Source organism: Acomys minous (genome assembly GCF_964271855.1).
Source record: "Acomys minous genome assembly, chromosome: 3".
Taxonomy (NCBI): domain Eukaryota; kingdom Metazoa; phylum Chordata; class Mammalia; order Rodentia; family Muridae; genus Acomys; species Acomys minous.
The window spans coordinates 69,961,188-69,979,325 of record NC_140485.1 but is presented as its reverse complement, the minus strand read 5'-3'; the positions used below and the strand labels follow the sequence as shown (position 1 = coordinate 69,979,325).

The window sequence follows — 18,138 nt, the reverse complement described above, 5'->3', positions numbered from 1 at the left end:
AGCAATGCAATAGGAAGACCATTTCTTTGGGAGAACACTTCACTGGAGGAATTCATGAGAAGACAAAGGCAAAGTCATAATGAGATGGTTGCCATCTCTGAGACATATATTTGCACGTAGCTAGTTAGCATACAGAGAGGCCTCAGAACTCCTGGACTATGGATGCCACACAACACTGCCTAGTTCCTCCTATGAAATTTTTTATCTACAACAATATTGTCTTGAACCAGTTCTTAATACACAATCTTGGGCAAGGGACTCTTAAAACCCACTGAGCTGTCATTTTCATATATGCACAAAGCCTCCTAATACATATAACGACACCAGTGTCCCCATCTTACAAAATACCTTGCAGAAGCAGATTCGTGGTGTTTCCCACCACGCACTGCTAGTGTGCATCCTGTCTGCAGCTCAGCACCAGCTTAGAAACAGACAACATTTCTCATGCAGGGAGTCCAAAGCAGAAAACTAAAGGGCAGAGTCCAAAGTTTCCTTTTTGTAAAAGCACAGGTGAATCCCAGTTCTCACAGTAGCAGCAAGCTTAGAAAGGCACTGCCATCTGCAGGCCACAGGCATGGAGTGCCTGCAATGGTTATTTAAAATCAAGTTTCTGAGCAAACCTTTGCTGTTTATTTTTAGCTTGGAGAACTGGTGGATGAGGCTCCACTTGCTGACGTTCTGAAATGGATTCCTGAGTAAAATGAAATTCACATTTCTTCTTTGCACAGGATCGCTGCTTAGAAATTTGAGGTCAATGGATGGCCTTATTTTTAAGTCTACGCTCTGTTCATACAGAGGTCAGCACCAAAGAATACAGGCTCCTTGTCTTATATAGCCCTTGGAGGTGGGGTATCTGGAATGGCCCTAGGTGGCTTAGTTTTCAGAAACTAAATTAATCCACTCTCATATTTTATACAAACCTAATTTATGAACATAACTAATGGGACATGGAACAGCTGATTATCTAGAAAAATGTCTCCCATTTAGTCTTGCAATGTGGTCAGCTTGCTAGCACATTATACAAGGAAAACCAGTCGCTACGTTTAGGTAGGATATGCATGTCAGGGGTCCCAAATATATGACAGGTGAAAGATGAGCTAACGGAAAGAGACAAACCAAAAGGAAGGAAGCCATGCATGGTAACCATTGGTCAAGTTATTTACAATCCCCACAGGGCAAAACTAGGGTCTTGCTCCAAAATGTTGGTACAAAGGTACTTTTCACACTCAGACTAATATGCAAAAGAGCAAATGTATGGTTGTCAAAAGCCCCATCATGGTTTGCAGAAACATTCTTTTATGAACTGTTGAGGTGGCTTCCATACCACAACACTGTAAGAAGCCAGAGGAGGCACACCCAGTGCATCTGAGGGTTGGTTCTTGAAGCTCCTGGGACTGGCGCATCTAAGTCAGCAACAGCAACCTTTTACAATGAGAAAGCTCAGAATACTGATCATCATCCGAAGATGCCAGGGCATTTCAATGGGATCTGGAATGTCGCAGGGGGCAGGGGGTGGAAGTTCCATATACAGTGAAAGACATAACACGACAATTAACCCCGTTCTCCTAGGGCAGCGGTTACCAAAGCCTGGAGCGCACAACTTCAGGAGGAACAAGGACACAGTGTTTATTTTAATAGACATGTATTTATTAATTTTTTTTATGAGCGTTAGAAGAGTAACTGGCTTTCCATTATACGGTTTGAGATCGAGATTTCCGCCTAAAACATGTGTATTTGGGGAGGGGAAGGGGGTTAGAGTCAGTTTAAAGAAAAACATTTAACATTTGGCAAATAGTACAGACGGTAGGCAGACTTTAAAAGGTGCAACGCAGAGGGTCGGAAGCTGGGGAGATGTGGTCCTAAGCAAAGCCCCTGGCCCGCTACCGAGGAGCGGGAAGGGCCCAGTGCTAGGACCCTGTGAAGCTAGCAGGTTCCGGCGCCGTATCCGTGCGAACCTCGGGCACGGTTTCTCTCGCCCGGTTCTCCGGGCCCAGGAGCTAGTGTCCATAAAATGAGCAAGATGTCACACAAAGTTGACATCTCGAGAATGTGCCCAGAGTGACAGCGCTCCCCAGGTTGCTTGGTGTCGGGACACCGCCGCCGAGGCCGGGATCCTCGACTCAGGGGTTCGAATCCCTCCTGCGCCCACAGACTTTGCAGCGCGCCCCGACCCCTGCCCGCCCCACCCCGGCGGGGGGAGGGGGGTTTGGCGAGCGACTTCTCAGATTCGAGAGCAGGGCGTGCTCGATCCTACAAAGACGCCTCAGTAGCTGGGACCGACGCGAGCCGCGGTGCCCACTTCTGGCCACAGTCGCTAGACTACCGGGCCCGCCGGATCCGGGACCTGGGCCGGACCGGAGCCAGGAGGCAGCCGCGCCCCGCCCCGCCCCGGGCATGCGCAGCCTCGCGCGCGTCAGGAGGAGAGGCCGCGGCCGCGCGTCGAGCGGGCCCTCCCGCCCCAGCGTCCTGTCCCCCCCACCCCACCCCCAACTGCCTGCCCATCAGTCCTACGCTTCGGCGGACGGCCACCGCTTCCCGGCACTCACCGCTCCCACCGCGGGCCGCCTCCCCCGCCGCTCCTCCGCCTCAGGCCCGCCGCTGCCGCCTCGGCCTCGGCCCACCTGCCCGCCGTAGGACAAAGGCGCCACCAACCGACCGGCGCGGGCACGAGGCAATGGCGGCCGGGGCGGAGTGTGGAGGTGGGGGCAGAGGGCGCGCACGCAGCGTCTGCCGCGGCAGTGTCGTAAAGAGCGCGCGGGTGTACGGCAGAGACGAGTTGAGGCGTCTAATCTCCTTGGCGACGAGGGCAAGAAAGTGGCTGTGGGGCGGCGGTTGAGAACGCCAGCGGTTGCCTAGTAACGGGTCTCTGTAGAGTACTAGCTAGGCGCCTGCGCCCCGCAAAGGACTTCAGTCTGGCCATTCCCTGTTTCCAAGGCCTTTTCCTCCCCCCCCTCCCCCCCGCGCCCCGCGCCCGTAACTGTGCAAAAGAGCATTTAAGTCCCCCAATACTTTCAGCCCTGTAAAAAAAGTCCCAGACGGCCAAGTACCTGTAGATCTGTGCATTGGAGAATATGCAATACCCAAACCTGATTATAGGGAACAAAAAAGAGAGGTGACAAAAAAGCTGTATTTACATTTAAATAGGTTGTATATGCTATTAGTCTCACTGACAATAGGCAAAAGGCTCTAGGGGTAAAGTCGTAGGTGCTTCTTGAGTTATTTCTTCGAGGAATATTCAAGGTAAAAAATTCCCTACTATGAAACTGTCGACCTTGAAGCTTGTAAAAATGTTGCTTACCGCCACCCCCACCCCCCACCCCGTTTAATCTAGTGTTTGTCACAGAGAATGAAATTTGCTCACGTGGCTGTGAGCGGTCCATTGGGGAATGCCCTCAGGGAACTAACTCCTCAGATGCCACCATAGGTCACATTTTCCTCCTTGTGAATGGAACAGATCAAGTAAAATGGTGGCTGTGGAATATGAACACCTAGTTTCTTGGAACATTGGCTCCTATGTTCACTCTGCGCGTTGACTCACTGTTGTACATCTGCTTCAAAGACCTCAAAGCTTGGCTGGAGAGGTGCTTCTATGGGTAAAGGCGCATGCGCGTGCGCGTAGCACACACACGCACAGACACACAAGTAAATGTTAATAAACAAAGCAAAATCAATCAATCAATCAAGTAATCAAACAAAAGCTATCTGGTGTGTCAGTGCACGTTTAACCCCAGAACTCAGGAGGCAGTAGCAGACAGATCACTATGCATTCAAGGCCAGCCTCCTCAGAAGGAACTGCAGGCTAGCAAAGGAGAACCTGTCTCAATCTTTTTCTTTTCTTTTTTTTTTATTATAAAACAACTCTTTAAAAGACTGTGTGACTTGACATGTACCTGCCCGCTAGGTACCATCTTGCTTGCAAAGCAGAGGCTAGTAGAAAGACTTCAGGTAGAAACCAATCACATTTGAGTGTGAGGCTGAACACTGAGGTGGGCACTGGCGGGAAGAAGGAGGCACACTCACTCTCAGGGGCTGCAGCTAGGACCTAACTCTACACACAGGAGCCTTAGCTAATGCTTTCTTCCAAACTCCCTGCTGTCCCCGCTCCCTGGAACGGTATGTTCATACAGGTACCATTCTCCAGGCAAAAGGATTACTCTCTCTTATAAGCAGTTCTCAAAGGGCTCACAAGAGCCAATGGAAATCAGAGCAGCCCACGTGTCTAGCACTGGCCTGGGAGTGGGGGTGGGGGCAGGGGGAATCCCAGGCCTTGGGGCTGACCCGTGAGGAAAACTTGTGGAGCAGGAGGAGCAGCAGCTTCGTACAGCCTGAAAGCTTGCCTGCCTGTGCTGCCCCGAGGGTGGCAACTTACTCCAGTAAGTTATGCAAACAGATCTCTGTTGTTTTGAATCCCTTGGCTCAAGTCTACTGGCAGAATTTACCATTTGTAATTTACCATTTGCGAAGACACTGTTGATGAGAACACAAGCTATGGGGTCAGAATAGGCCACGTGCATCTTTGTGCTCCACCAGTTTTGCAGCTGGGAAAACCTGGGCTCCTGCTTGAACATTTCCCCAGGCCTCGTCTGTAAACAGGAAGTAAGCCACTCTCGGCTTAGGTAAGCGTAAAGATACCATAGCACGAATGCATGATACATAAAGCCTTCAGAATCAGGCCTGGCTGGTAATGGACTCATTAACTCACTGATGTCATCTTCTATCACGTCCTGCTGTGACGTCATAGTTTGCAACTTTCTGTAGATCTGTTTAGGCTGTGCTTTTAAAGCATTGCTAGAAAGCAAAGGTCCCTAGATTTTCATGTCTTACTCTGTTTACAGGTGGCATAACTGTCACCTGTGGCTCATGGTTGAATCCTGTTCCCCTCAGAATATTGGAGAAGGCGTGGAGGGGACTCTGCTGCAGTGACGTGAAGCTCCTGTTAGCGCCAACAAAGCTAATAATAGCTCCCTGAAGCAAGGCTTTGCAAGCAAAGTGGATGAGAACGGCCATTATCTGTTGTACGTTGAAAGGGGTGAAGTAGGCGAGCTGTCGATTGGTCACCTTTAAGTGCCTTACTGTCATGAGTGAGCCTCCTCGGCAGGGTCACCTGGTGAGGAGCCTACTGCTGTCTGGTGTCTGGTCACATCCCTCTGGCTTTGTTCTGTACTGCTGCGGTAGTCAGAATACTAAACATGCCAAAGATGCCCGTGTCCTCATTTCTGGAAGTTGTGAATCTGTCTCTCTATATGGCCATAAGGATGGTGCCACTGGTTTTGATACAGGAGATATCCCCGGGTTGTCTGGATAGGCCCATATAATTGCATGGGCTCTTATAGAGGGAGGTGGGAATCTCAGAGTCCCAGAAGGAGACACGCTGCAGAAGCGGAGGAGAGACAGGGAGAGGGCAGACGAGAGCTGTGGGAGGCGATGGGGAGGCGATGAAGGTAATGTCCCCCACAAGTCACATGTATTAACACTTGGTCCCCAGATGGTGGTGCTGCGTGGGGAGGTTATGGAAACTTGTCAATAAGGGGCTAGCTGGGAGTGAGGGATTACCCTTGGAGCCTTCAAGTTCCAATCCACCAAAAGTCGAGAAGCAGAAACCTCATGCTCCTTCTGCCCTTGTGCCTTCTCTGCTGCCCTTGTGCCTTCTCTGCTGCCATGGCTGGAAACCTCCATAATGATGAGCCATAACGGATTCGCCCTCCTGTCAGGTGCTTGTCTCAGGTATTTGCTGGAGCTTGGGGAGAAGGAGAAAGGAGCAAGGTATTGGTTGGTTCTAGAAAGCAAGCAGCTTCTAGAAGCTACAAGAGGCAAGGAGTTAGGGATTCCAGCAAATCCTACTGGAAGAAACACAGCTCTTCTGATTTTTTTTTAACTTTAGACTTTATTATCTGTAGAAAACATATTTTTTCTGTAAGTATTAACATGACTTATTTCTTGCCCTTTAATAATTACATTTTTAATTAAAATTGATATGACATGCTACAGGTCATTCTAATTAGATTTCCTCTTTGCTTAAGCTATTCAACACCAAATAACACTTCACATAATTTTTGTGTGTGTTCATTTTTCAGAGGGAGGGGTTTTAGGCAAGGTTTCTCTTTGTGGCCCTGGCTGTCCTGGAACTAGTTCTGTAGACTAGGCTGGCCTGGAACTTACAGAGAGCCACTTGCCTCTGATGGATTTCTGTACTCTTGGTTGGCCTTGAGTTCACCATGGAGCCAAGGATGGCTTTGAACTCCTGATCCAACTGCCTCTACCTCCCAGGGGCCAGGATTATAGAAATACACCACCTAGCCTTTCTCACCCTGAACGAACCACTTGTGCCTTTCTTCTTTGCCACATAATATTGTTACAATAAAATGTATCTGTTCAGCCTAGGAAGCCAATAACTGACACAAAGAGACTGAAATGCAATTCAAAGGTGCAAGCACTGCTGTGGGCAGAATCTAAACTGCTACTAATCTAACAATAAACTAAAATAAACCACTGTAATGCTCATAAGCTACATATATGCCAAGCCCTTGCCAATCTGGTACGTCTCAGGTGGCTTCCCTCCTCCAACTCTCTGTCAACTGTCAACCATCCTTTTCATAATATTCTGGTCTACACGGAGGATAAGTTCAGGACTAGCCACTGCCCCAGTGATAGCTCTGCTTCCATTGCTATTACACCTGATGGGATGTATCCAGTCTGTCTGCAGAGTCACATGAAACGTACGCGTTAAATATTTAAAAAGAATGACCTCTAATTACCTCTAATACGAGTCTATGCTACTCAGAGGACCAAGCTAACCCATTCAGAGCCCTGCAGTCAGAAATTCTCAAAAGATCTGGCTCCCCGTTTTTCTCTGTGCTGGGTCACAATAAAGAGACGACAATCAGACAGGAAGGTAAAGGATAAATGACAGAGAGCAAGACAAGGCAGCTAGCAGTGGGTCTCCATTTCTGAGAGATTCTGATTCAGGGAACCTGAGGTAGAGTCTGAGAACACTTGCGCGCGCGCGCGCGCGCGTTTGTGTGTGTGTGTGTGTGTGTGTGTGTGTGTGTGTACATACAAGCCAATGCTTTTGTGTGGGCTATGGAGGGTATGTATGGTGTGTGCATGTATGTGCAAGTCCATGCTTTTGTGTGAGTCATGGGGGGATACGTGTGGCGTTTGCATGTATGTGCAAGCCCATGCTTTTGTGTGAGTCATAGGGGGATATGTGTGGTGTTTGCATGTATGTGCATGTTTGTACAGGCGTTTGTTTGTGTGGCCAGAGGTCATCTTCCACTGTCCACTTTTTTTTTTGAAACAGGCCCCTCACTGAAGCTGGAACTCACTCATTAGTTAGGCTGGCTACTCAGTGAGTCCCAGGGGCTCTCTTGTCTCGGCCTCCATGTGCTGGAAACAGGTGTGTGCTGCTGTGCCTAGGCCTCCGTGTGCTGGAACCGCGCGCGTGTATGCTGCCGTTCCTAGCCTCCGAGTGCTGGAACCTCGGGTGTGAGTTGTCATGCCTAGGTTTTTATGTGAGGGTTGGGGACCTGAACTCAATCCTCATGTTTGCACAGCAAAGACTTTAATCGCTGAGCCATCTCCTCGCCCTCACCCCCTTTATTTTGAGACAGGGTCTCCCTACATAATCGAGACCTTGAGCCAGAGATTCTGCCTCAGCCTCCCAAGTGCAAGGGTTCCAAGGATGTATCATGTTTCTCTGCAAGTACCTGCACGTTAATTAAAAAAAAAACAAACAAACCAAAACTCTCTCATGTTTGCACATCACTAGGCTGGGTAATTAAAATCACACCACACACCCCAAAAAGCCATTGGCTATGTCACTGTCTCTCAGGGACCTTTGTCGATAACCCAAACCCTTCATGTTAAATGTCCCTTCTGGGGGCTGGAGAGATGGCTCAGCTGTTTAGAGCACTGTCTGCTCTTCCAGAGGTCCTGAGTTCAATTCCCAGCAACCACATAGTGGCACACAACCATCTATAATGGGATCTGATGCCCTCTTCTGGCCTGCAGGCGTACATGCAGGCAGAGCACTGTGTACATAATAATAAATAAATGAATCTTAAGTCCCTTCTGAAGATTTCACCTGCATAACTGGTTGACTCAGTAGAGTTGGAATCTGAAGATGAATGAATGCTCCAGGTTCAACCCAGTGGTAAAGGCACCATTTCCTTTTTGTTCAGTTTCTGAGAATCAGGAAGGGCTGGCCCAGCAGTTCTGGCTCAGAGTTGGTGGCTGCGTCAGGGACGGGGGAACCGAAGCAGCTGTGGTTGCCTAGATCTCCTTCCTCACACAGCCCTGGAGTCTTTCCATGTCAGCGCCCACATTCCTTGCCTGGGCTTCATGGGCCCCTAGTTTCTACACAGCACAGGGTTCCACAAGAGCAGATGGAAGACCCAGAGAGACATTGATTTCTGGGACAGAGCTCGAAGGATCATGCAAGCCTGGTCAGCTTCAAGCAAAGAAAACAGAAACCTTGCCTCTGAGTGGGAGGAATGTCAAGACCCAGCTCTGAGAAGATGATGTGGAATGGGGCAAGAGTTGTGGCTATCTTTGAGAAACCTCATCTACACAGTAGAACCATCTCTCAACCCCACAGCTGGTGTACTTGAGCCTTTTCCCTCAAATCTGTCTCATCTCTCCATGCCTCTGTGTGTCCTAGATATCACCTAGTCTACACTGTTGCCATCCTTGGCCTGGTCCTCTCTCTCTCTCTCTCTCTCTCTCTCTCTCTCTCTCTCTCTCTCTCTCTGTGTGTGTGTATAATATATGTATATATAATAAATATAATTAATTTTGAAATGAGGTCTCACTGTGTACTTCTGGCTGGCCTGGAACTTGCTATGTTAAATCAAGGTGGCCTTGTACTTATAGAGATCTGCCAGATTTGCCTGCCTTTGCATCCCAAGTGCTGGGATTAAAGGTTTGCACCACCACACCACGTGGGACTTTTCCACCCCCACCCCCACCCTATCCCCGGAGACAGGCTTTCTCTGTGTAGCATTGGCTGTCCTGGACTTGCTTTGTAGACCAGGCTGGCATCGAACTCACAGTCATCTGCCTTCCTCTGCCTCCTGAGTGCTGGGATTAAACGTGTCCGCCACCCCACCTGGCTCACCAGGGATATTTTGTATGACGAATCTGTCCCCATTCTTCTAAGATAAATAAGAAAGCTGTCTTCAAGGTCCTGAGAGATAGTTCCCCTTTCTGCCTTCCTGCTTATTTGAGACCACTATTCTCTATGCTTTCAATTTACAACCACAATGCGCCTGGCGGGCCTAACACACACACACACACACACACACACACACACACACACACACACACACACCATATTCTTTGCACCTGTGTCCCTCGTGCTAGTCTCTCAGCCCCATCTCTACTTCTTTCTCCAAACATCCTTCCTCTCTTTCCACTCTTTGACGAAGTCCTACAACGCTTTAGCCCGACCTCACGCCTCACGCTCTGGCTAGAGAGGCAGTGTGGCAGGGTAGCTAGGAGAACTGACTGTGCCTCAGCACCCAGGTTCAGGCCCCGGCTCTCCCATTTACTACTGTGTGGCCTTGGGTACAACCTTCTAACCTCTTCATTTTTAAAACAGGCAAAACACTCAGCAGAGTGCCCGGTGCATAATATCCAATGGGTAACTTGCAGCTGGTTACTTCCTGTTATTACCCTAATCTGTGGCTTTGGGCCCCTCTGAGGACATAGGGGTACTAAACATAGAGCAAGGACCCTTGACCTGGGGTTCATGAACTTGAATGTCTCTATTGACTGGAAGTTAGCCTTTCTCTTGATTGCTAATTGCTGCTCTGTTTCCAAAAGGGCTCAGATGTGGTGTCTATGTCACTGTGAAACTAGGGTTGAACCTACCAGGCCTTTAGACTTGTTTGGCAAGCGCTGCACTACTGAGCTACGTCCTTGGTGCTCTTTTGGGTTCTGAGTTTGAGCCAGGGTCTCACTGAACTGCCCAGGCTATCCTTGAACTCACTCTGCAGCCCTGATTGACTTTGAACTTTTGATCCTCCTGCCTCAGCCTCCTGAGTGAGTAGCAGGGATGACAGCCTGTGCCACTAGCTCTGACCACTGCAGATGTTTTCTTGCACTACTCTTCACACTTGCCCTTACTTTTTGAGGATGGAGGACTTGCCACTGGAGCTGTTATTTAGTTAAGTCACGAACAAGCGCAGAGTGCCATGCCGCACGCTCAGTGTCATTGTTCAATGATTCTATGTCTATATAATTGCTTTTCTTTGCGACGCTATCATGTTGTGGCGTTCAAACCCACTGGGAGATTTCAGAGACTTAGACTCAATTCAAATTTAGATTAAATGAATTTATTCTTACTGCTAGCAGAAGGACAGCAGCCTAAGAGACAAACGCTATGCAGAAGAGGGGGGTAAAGTGGGGTTTTAAGGCCAACATCAGAAAAATATATATTACAGCTATCCATGGAATGGCTGGGCAGGAAAACTGTTTTTTACTCACCCTCCTATCCCTGCTATAGAGTAATAAAAGACCATTTCACCCTTTCCCACAGTGATAAGCAGGCTGCACAGAAGCAGAGGCAGCTAACACCTCACAGTCCATTACTCTACCTTATCTCATCAGCAGGGCACTAGGCTTTCCAGGGCATTCCAGAGGAAAAAAGTCAACAGCCCTGAAGGGACGCCTGGCTCCATAGTATCTTTTATCATCACAGGGGACCTTTGTAAGTTATCACTCAGGTCTGAGCACTCCAGTGACTGGGATCGGGCCATTCATTTCTAGGCAGGCAAAAACACGGAGCCATCAGGTTAGGGCTGGCTGTTATGTCCCCACAATGTCATATAGTCCTTGGAAAATATATTTTTTCCGAGAAAGGTCCATTGACTTCTCCAGACAGCAAGAAGAGGCCACAACATGCAAATACTTAACAACGTAGCTGTAAAGAAAGTCATGGATGGGGAACTTTCTTAGGTTGTATGAAAGAGTGAGGGCATGCTTTGAGTCAGGAACTTTACTGAGCACTTTTTATATGCCATTACTTGGTACTCTTAAAATATTTATTTATTTATTTATTTATTTATTTATTTATTATGTATACAGTGCTCTGTCTGCAGGCCAGAAGAGGGCACCAAGTCACATTATAGATGGTTGTGAGGCATCATGTGGTTGCTGGGAATTGAACTCAGGACCTCTGGAAGAGCAGTCAGTGCCCTTAACCTCTGAGCCACTGCCTCAAGCACAGGTATTACTATCTCACTTGCTGGATGACAATGTTGGGTCTCAGAGACGCAGATAGTTACCCAAGGACATAAGGTGGTCTGCGTGTGGTGGGGCCCTTGCTCCTACTATTTCCCATACAAACAGCGATTCTTTTCTTTACGATCCTCCCACTTTACAGATGTATAAACTGAGATTCAAAGACGTGAATTAATTCATTCTTCTCCCTCCCACGGACATTGTTATGTGTCACGGTCAGGATCCGAACCCATGTCTTTGAGACTTGAAAGGTCTCTTGTTCTCCTGTACCTTGTGGCATTTATAGATATGCAGTCTGGGTGGGTTGATGGTTGGCCATGTGTATGTATGGTTCCAGCAAGTGTGGCTGTGCCGTCCCCTCGGGATTAGATGGTTTGGAAAGAAATGACTGCTTTTCCTGTTTTGGCTGTGAAGTCACAGGCCCGAGTGGGGAACATCCTGGCTGATGCGAAACGCACACCGGCATACAGAGAACTCCATTAGCCCCCGTTGTGTAGACAGGGAGAGTCAAAAGTAGGAAGCAGGAGATGAGAGAGTTCCCACGTAGGGAGTTCTCTGTTGGGCTCCCGCTGAAACGGAGAGAAGCATTATTTCGCAACTGTTAGTGATGAACTCCACCAGGATGAAAGCAGTCTTGTGACCTGTGAATGTGATGAGATGAAAATGAGGTAATGTGATGTTTTATAACGATAGAGGATCTGAGACGCTGGGAATTATCGCAGCATGAATACTACGGGGAAGAGGGAACAATGGGAACCGTCTGGAAGCAAATCTCTCTGTTCAGCTGTATTTAATAGCGGTATTCAGCTTGTCTCTCAGTTCAGAGGTCACCAAGGCGCTTGTCTCGCCTTGCTGCGTGTATAAAAATACAGCGCCTGTCACAGTCCCTACTGCTTCCTTCCAGGGAACCTGTCACATACAAAGGAAAGAGAGCCAGAGCCCTCCAAAGAAGCGAATAAATAGCTCAGACTGAGACAGAGGAGAAGAAGCAAGAGAGCAGGGAGAGGGAGAGAGCGAAGAGGTTTGCCCACAGCTGCCCAACCTCTTTTCTCTGGCCTGGTGTCGTCACATAAGGTGGTACCTACCAGCTATCGGGGCTGCTCACCCTTGTTAAAAAACAAGTACGGGGCTGGGATGCCAGTATGGGTAAAGCACCTGCCTTTCATGTTCAGAAACCTCAGTTTAACGCCCAGAACACATGTTAAAAAAAAGCTGGTTGTGGTAGCACATACTTGTAATCCCAGTGCTGGGGAGGCAGAGGCAAAGTAAATACAAAGACATTGCTTGCTCAGTTGTAGTGTCTACATTCAAGTGTTCGCTAGGCACCTGTAGCCAGCAGCTACTGTATTGGATGGCACAGGGATGGAACGTGTCTGCCATCACAGATGGGCCAAACCACTAATATAGCTAGCAACACTCCAACCCCAAGACTATAGAAATCCCATGGCTGTACTATCCCTGGTCCTTAGAGAGGGGACATTCTTCTGAAATGGATATAAGAGACCACAGGGGCACTACCTGAAACCTACCCCCCTCCCCCCGAAATGGATGTTTGTCAATGGCTAATATCATTTGTGCTAGATTTTACGATGATAAAAGTACATAATCCGGTCTTTCCAGTAGTCAGACAAGCTCCCACTCTCACTTCACAGAGGAGAAGACAGAAGTTAGGGCGAGGCCACGCTGTCGGTAGCACTGTGTTTTTGGACCCAGGTCTCTGAGGTCAGAGGTCACAGTGATGCCGATCGCTCCATGCCTGTCATGAAGGATCTTATCGCTGCCTCTCAAAAAACGAGAAGCAAGACAAGCTCGGAGTTCACGCACCGTGGCAGGAGGTTGTGGCGTGACGGGTTCCTCTGAGACGGAAACCTTCCATTCTGCGTGGAAGCTCCATAAGAACTCAAAATGGCGCCAGGAAGTTCCTGAAGCTGGCCAGAGCAACCAATAAAAGCCGAGTCCCTCTTAAAGCCAAGCCGAGCTGCAAAGAAGACTCGAGAGGAGAAGAGCTATCTAGAAGGCTCTCAGACCAGACCAGCTGCCCAGGGAAGAAGCAGAAACCAGTGAGGTGCCTGGAAGAGATTTAGACCAACTGAGGCATCTGGGAAAGATGCCCTCCAACCTCCCGCGCTGCCTGCAGGTTGTGCCGTGTGCTCCAGGTTTCCCAGCCTCTGGGAGCTGTCACCGAAGCTGGGCTGGGCTTTGGTGATGCAGCTGTCTTTGAGTCATTTCCGCTCCTTAAGTGACAACCCCCCCCCATGTTTTTTGTAAATAACCCCCAATAAAACTCCTGGTTCACCGAGCTGGGCTTTGGCGGTATCTGTACTTTGGTCTGTCATCAGGTGGGCAGACATGTGTGTTGTGTGTGTTGCGACTCCCTGGGAAAGCGTTTTGACAGAGGATAGAGATGACGCCAGGAAGCCCTGATGGGAACCTGGACAAGTGAAACATCCGGAGGAAGCGCTTCCAGGTTGGAGGGGGGCTAATGAGCAGATCACACCGTGGGGAGCTGGGGGTTCCACCCTGACTGAGAAGATGCTGCAGAACCTATCTCTTAGCCATGGGGCAAGGAACTAGGGCACCTGCCTACAACTCCTCCTCTGCCAATGGGAGAAGGCTGTTCTCAGGGACTTTAACTCTGGTAGTTCTGCCCCTGTCCAGGGCTAGCTAAAGATGTCCTTGAAGCCGTTTTAATGGCCCCAGAACATGTTGTCATCACAGTCACTCAAGATATGTTGGAGAATGGTGACTGTGGATGGAGGGCCTGGGGGAAGGGGACCTACAAGGTACCACATGCTGGGCTGTTGGACTAAACACTCTGTGTGCTTTAACAGAGTGATAACCAGCACCCTATATTATTATTTTACATCCTATAACATGAAGCCAAGATGGTTACCGGCTGCCAGCGCAGCTGATTTTTGATCCCAGTGACAGAGGAATGGATTCATTAGTGCTGGGAGTTTGTCTAGCTCAGTGCTATACAACCTTAACATGTGACCCGTAGCCATTGCTCAGGGAATTAGTGGAATGACTACACAATTGAGACTGAATGACAATGGTCTCAAAAAAGATAATTAGCTCCGTAGGAAAGGAAGTCCAAGTGGCTGATGAATATTTAATAAAACATAAGCCACCCAACCGTCACTGGACCTGGTGGTGCAGGCCTGTAATCCCAGCTCCTCAGGATTATGAGGACCTTCCTGGGCTCCAAAGTAAGTTCTAGGCCAGCTGGAGCAACTGCTTCCCCATAGAAGGAAGATGGAGATGTGCCAGGGAGCCCTAGGCACAAACCTTAGAACCACAACAAGAAAAAAGCCAATTTTACTAATAATAGGGAAATACAAATTTTGAGAAGCGAAACAGAAATATCTTACCCATCAAGTTGTCAAATACTAAATGAATGATAACACTTTGTAATGGGGAAAGTCTGAGGTGTTTTTTTTTTTAATGTTTTGTTTTGTTGGAGATAGAGGATCACTCTGTAACCCTGGCTATCCTGGAACAGACTACGTAGACCAGGCTGGCCTTGAACCCACAGAGATCCACCTGCCTCTGCCTCTGCCTCTGGAGTGCAAGGACTAAAGTTGTATGCCCCCACACATTTTTTCCAAGTTTTTTTCCTTGCAAAGCATTTTGAAAAATGTTTGTTTGCATTTTGTACAGACAGAAAATTCCTTCTAGAAATCTGTTCTGTGGATACCAGAGTACAAGTACCTAAGCGTGCATGATCAAGGGACCTGTGTTGTGCAGTGCCCACCTGCCGCAGGAGTGGGAACCTGGATTCCAGCCCACAGCAGAGCAGCTGAAGCAACCGTGACAAGTTCAGCACACGGAGCATCACACAATTGCTTCCAACAGGGGCTGCAGGTCTGTGTCTGCTGACTTGGAACAATTTCTGTGATGCACTATTTAGCGGGAAATGGTTTTGGAAAACGATACTTTCCTTTTCTTAGAAAAGGAACCAGTGCATTCTTTAACATGTAGGATGACAGCAAATGGAATGTCACGAAGAGGGTGAGGGTAGAGATAGAGAAAGAAAGAAAGCTGTAGAGCTGTGGAGAGGGCGCCATGAACACATTCTGCTCTCAGAGGAGACCAAATTTGGTTCCCAGCACCCAGGTCAGGGTGCTCACAGTAGCTCCAACTCCAGGGGTCCAGTGCCTTCTGCTGGTTCCCACGGGCACTTGCACTCATGAGTGCATACCATATACAGACACACATAATTAAAAGTACATTTTATAGCCAGGCATGGTGGCACATACCTTTAATGCCAGCACTCTGGAGGCAGAGGCAGGAGGAATCTTCAAGTTCAGGCCCAGTCTGATCTACAGAGTGAGTTCCAGGGCAGCCAGGGCTACAGAGAAACTCTATCAACAACAACAACAGCAACAACAACAACAACAACAAACATTAATAGTAATAATAGCACTGGAGAGATGGCTCAGCGGTTGAGAGCACTGGCTGCTCTTCCAGAGGACCCGCGGTTCAATTCCCAGCACCCACATGGCAGCTCACAACTGTCTGTAACTCCAGTTCCAAAGGATCCAACACCCTCTCACAGACGTACACACAGGCAAAACACCAATGCACATAAAAGAAACATAAATTATATATAATAATATAAAATAAAACTTATAAAAAGAAAAATATTATTGAGATAATGCTCACAGCATACTGTTACAGGAATGCTTTCGTTAGGAGAGAGAACTCTAAAGACACCAACAGGCTAGGACTAAAATGTGAATACAAATGAAAATATTGATTTTTTTATTTTTAGGTTTTTTGAGACAGAGTTTTTCGGTGTAACAGCCTTTGCTGTCCTAGTCTTGTTTGTAGACCAAGCTGGCCTTGAACTCACCTGCTTTGCCTCTCAAGTGCTGGCATTAAAGGCGTGTGCCACCATGCCTGGCTGAAAATATTGATTTACTTTTAGGATAGGACAATGGATTATTTTGGTCTATAATATTTCATATACATGTGAAGTGCCTGTTTAATATAATATCTTCAGTGAACTAACATCTTCTGCAGGGACACTGGAGAATCAAAATACATGATTCTGAGCTGAGGGGAGATGGCTCAGAGGGTTGGCTTGCACCTCTGGACACCCCACAGCCACAAAAAGACTTAGATGTGGTGGTGTGTGTCTGTAACCCCAGAACTGAGTGCTCTTCTGTACAAATACTGCTGTATAAGAACACTCAGAACCATGTACCTTGCGTGTCTTCCTTACTCAATCTGCACATTCTGTTATTATATTTATGTATGTATGTATGTATGTATGTATGTATGTATGTATGTATGTATTACATATGCTCAAGCAAGAGTGCCACCACATATGTGTGGAGTTTAGAGGACCACTTTCAGGAGTTGGTTCTCTCCTTCTACTATGCAGGTCTTGGGAATTGAACTCATGGTGTCAGGCTTGGCAGCAGCACCCCTGTACCATCTTACTGGTACTGACTGGCCTTGTCCCTTATTCTTCTGAGACAGGCTTTCTCACTGAACTTAGAGTTTGCCAACTTGGCTAGACTAGCCACTAAGCCCCAGAAAGTCTCCTGTTTCTGGTTCCCTGGCACTGGGGTTATAGACACACATTGCCTCATTTTGTTGTTGTTGTTGTTTGTTTCTTTGATTGTTTCAGTACAGGATCTAGCCATGTATCCCTGGCTGGCCTGGACCGCACAGAGATCCAGTGAGAGGGTTAGTAGGGGATCTGAGTTCAGGCTCTCATACTTTGGGGGCAAGTATGTCACTGACCGATCTGTCTTTTCAATCACACATCAGGCGTTATAGTCTGAACTCCTCGTGACCTCCCACGATCCAGCAGTTTCTGTTAAAAGTAAACTGGCCAGCCTGGTCTACAAAGTGAGTCTAGGACAGCCAAGGCTATACAGAGAAACCCTGTCTCGAAAAACCAAAAAAAAAAAAAAAAAAAAAAAAAAAAAAGTAAACCGAGGGAAGGGGACCTTGCATGGGTGTGAAGAGCAAGAGGAGCCGGGGTCACTGGACTGTCTTGGGGACTGGCCAGCACAGGGACAGCTGTAGGGACTTCTCTCTTCATATTCCATCCCCTGGGGTCCTGGCCTGAGGGAGGGTCTCGTTCCTCTTTCAGCCTTCTTGCCCAGGACCTTTCCAATAATTTTGTCTTCTAAGTTTATGAACTCTTGTCTTTTACATGAGGACAGTGTGGGGAGCCGGAGGGGGCTGGGCAGTAGAAGGAACTCCCTTTTAGATGAGGGTCTCAAAATAGGAATCCCTTGGAGACACCATCTGTCTTAGACCCGACTAGGGAAGAGGAGGCAGCAGATGAAGGGTGGGGGAGGGACACAGACAAAGCTCTGAGGTAGGAAGGGGAGGCCCGCAGAAGCCAGGGTGCAGCAGACCCTGATATCACTGCAGGAAATCTGCGGCTCCTCGTCTACCACCAAATCCATCTCTGTGGGGAGCCATGCTAAATTCTGCCATGTCAGAATTCCGGTGCTTAGGCTGCACGCTGTGACCTTCCAGTTGCTGAGCTTTGCTGGAGGAGGTCTTTGTATTCTAGGCTGTCCTTGGACTATTTACCTTTGAAAGAAATAGGCACAACCATCTGTAATGTGATCTGGTGCCCTCTTATGGCCTACAGGTGTACATGCAGGCAGAACACTGTATACATAATAATAAATAAATAAATCTTTAAAAGAAAGAAAGAAAGAAGTAGGGAAATCCCTACTGAGAGACACCCAGAGGGTTAAGGAAGTCCTTACAGAGAGCTACTCAGAGGATTAAGGAAGTTCCTACAGGGAGCTACTCAGGCTATTGTGTTCTTCTTGCCTTGGGAGCTAGGGAGAGAGGATTCAGAACAGATCCTATTGACCTTGCTTTAAAAAGTCTTACTTGTCGGCATTAAAGAGAGTCTTG

At 48.1% G+C, this 18,138-nt stretch overlaps 1 protein-coding gene across 2 annotated transcripts in view; it reads right to left on the bottom strand.

The window, feature by feature from the left end:
• Positions 1 to 2,703, bottom strand: part of NCOA5 (nuclear receptor coactivator 5) — a 33,397-nt gene extending 30,694 nt beyond the window's left edge. For both annotated transcript variants that reach the window (XM_084775079.1, XM_084775080.1), the window contains exon 1: positions 2,547 to 2,703. The gene's annotated coding sequence lies outside the window, so the exon portion shown is untranslated. The remainder of the gene's footprint in view (positions 1 to 2,546) is intronic.
• Positions 2,704 to 18,138: the final 15,435 nt, after the last annotated feature.